The following is a 2,805-nucleotide window of genomic DNA, read 5'->3' as shown; positions in this document are numbered from 1 at the left end:
CTGGCTAGACCAGAGGAGGTACACTGGTACAGGTAGGAACTGGAAACACAGGGAATCCAGGGCGGATGATCCCTACAGGACCAGTGGTGTGAGTGGTGATACTGGGAGGGTAGAGGGAGAGTGGGTTGGAAAGAGGGAACTGATTACAAGGAACTATATGTGACCTCCTCCCTGGGGGACGGACAACAGAAAAGTGGGTGAAGGGAGATGTCGGACAGGGCAAGATATGACAAAACAATACTTTATAAATTATCAAGGGCTCATGAGGGAGGGGGGAGCGGGGAGGGAGGGGAAAAATGAGGACCTAATGCCGGGGGCTTAAGTGGAGAGGAAATGTTTTGAGAATGATGAGGGCAATGAATGTACAAATGCACTTTACACAGTTGATGTATGTATGGATTGTGATAAGAATTGTATGAGCCCCTAATAAAAGGATTAAAAAAAAAAAAAAGAACCAATTCCTAGTTTAAAAAAAAAAAAAGGGTAAGGCATGGCATACCCGGGGAAGTTGCCCGGCTCTCTGCCATACAGAGACCCTGATTACAAGTGTCATTTCAACAACTGGTTCGCCGAACTCTGCCAAGAATTAGGTATTGGCTTTGGCAAATCGGTGTGAACCTGCTGAATCCCACCACTGGGTGTGTCAGTAGGATGTCCCGCAGCTGCACAGTGGCAGACTGTCCGGCTGTGCATCAGAATCCCGCTCTGACGCTTGTCTGAAGGTGGATGAACCTTGACAGCCTCACACTAGGAAGTCAGCCAGGCACAACCAGGCAACGATGGTGCCCTTCCCTTGCTATGAAATACCGGGGAGAGGGATCTAGAGACGGAAGGAAAGGAGAGTAGTGGTAACCAGGCACTCGGGGAAGGCCGGGGACCTGGAAAGTGCCTGCCCGATCGTGGTATAGAATTGCTGTTTGGGGGATTACAAACTGGTGGAAATGCCTGGTGGTAACAGTTGCGCAGCCTGGAGGAGGATACAGTGACTGTCTCTAAGGGGCATACTCGGAAGTGGTTAAAACAGTCCTTATATGAGGAGGCTTCAAAAAGTCCATGCAAATATGGAGCGAAACAATAGTGGGATGTTTCCACACACTTTTTCAAGCCCCGTGTGTGTGGATGTGCCAAGGGGTCATCTCAGACTCACAGTGGGGTCACCATGTAACAGACTGAAATGCTTCCCGTCTGACACCATCTGTGCACCTGTGACCTTTGGACCCATGGTTGCCGCCCGTGTCGGTCCATCTTGTTGGAGGCCTTCTTCTCGCCCCTCCACCCCCTGTGTGGGACCCCCGCTCCCCACTTCACCAAACAGGATGCCCTTCTCCAAGGACAACATGTCCTAAGAAAGTGAGACGAAGTCTCTCCATCCTTGCTCCTAAGGACCACTCTTGCTTCTTCCAAGACCCATCTGTTTGTTTCTCTGAGACGTCAGTCACTGTTCTTTCCAATGCCCATGGAAACAGAGGTCAGAAAGGCGCAAGATGTGTCGCACTGGGCAAATCCGCTGCTGCAAAGGACCTCTCTGGACGTGTTGAAGAGCAGAGATGTCCCGTAGAGGACCAGGGTTCACCCGACGCATGCCAGGCTTATTTTCTTTACTTGCCTTCTTTAGATTAATGCCTCGTTTTATTGGGCGTTCTTACAGCTCTTGTAACAGATCCATACATCAATGGTGTCAAACACATTTGTACATATATGGCCATCAGTTTTCAAAACATTTCCTTTCGGCTTGAGCCTTTGGTATCACCACCTCTTTTTCTCTCCCTCCTTCCCCCAATGTCCCACCCTCGTAGACCCCTAGTAAATTAAAAAATATTTTCATATCTTATAACATCTGCTGTCTCCCTTCACCCACTTTTCTGTTGTCTGTCCCCCAGGGAGGAGGTTATATGTAGATCCTTGTAATCAGTTCCCCCTTTCTAACCCACCCTCCCAGTATCGCCACACACACCGCTGGTCCTGAAGGGATCATCTGCCCTGGATTCCCTGTGTTTCTAGTTCCTATCTGTACCAGTGTCCATCCTCTGGTCTAGCCAGATTTGTCAGGTAGAATTGGGATCATGATAGTGGGTGGGGAGGAAGCATTTAGGAACTAGAGGAAAGTTGTATGTTCCCTCATTGTTACATTGTACCCTGACTGGCTCGTCTCCTCCCCGAGACCCTTCTGTAAGGGATGTCCAGTGTGGCCATAGCTCTTTTCAATAGCCTTACTCGATGCAAAAACTGGACCATGCATAAGGAAGGCCAAAGTAGAGTGGATGCGTTTGAATTATGGGGCTCAAGATATATATACATTTTAAATCAGTTTAAAAATGCAGCTACGTCAGAAGGTTGCCTTGAGAATGAAATGATTCACTTGTTGGGCGCGTCTGCACAGTGCCTCATGCACAATAAGCAACAGACACTTCATCTTGGACCTTTTTCAGCGAGTGAACGAACCTATCTTGTCCCCAGAGCTCAGGGCACACTAGAGATCAAGGATAGTAACATCGCTTTGCAGACAGGGAGGTGGAGCTCAGGGAGGTTCATTAACTTGCCAAGGGCACCCAGCTAGTTGTCTGGTGCAGTCTGGAGGTACACTTAAACGTACTCCCTGAAAGGCCTGCTTTTCCCCAGTATCGCCCCCCTCCAGGCTGTAAGGGGGGGTTGGCCTAATCGGAGTCCCCAGAGGGCTGCTCTGTGCAGAAGACCAGTCCATTAAGTCAGTGCACGGCCGGGAAGCTGCTGGAGACGGGTGTCCAGTGGATGGTTTTGAAAGCTTGTGGAGAGAGAAGTTGATTAATGGATGGCGTGCTGCTGCCC

Source organism: Echinops telfairi, unplaced genomic scaffold (genome assembly GCF_000313985.2).
Source record: "Echinops telfairi isolate 266 unplaced genomic scaffold, ASM31398v2 ScPeMD7_7400;HRSCAF=8409, whole genome shotgun sequence".
Classification (NCBI taxonomy): domain Eukaryota; kingdom Metazoa; phylum Chordata; class Mammalia; order Afrosoricida; family Tenrecidae; genus Echinops; species Echinops telfairi.
This window is presented reverse-complemented; position numbering follows the sequence as displayed.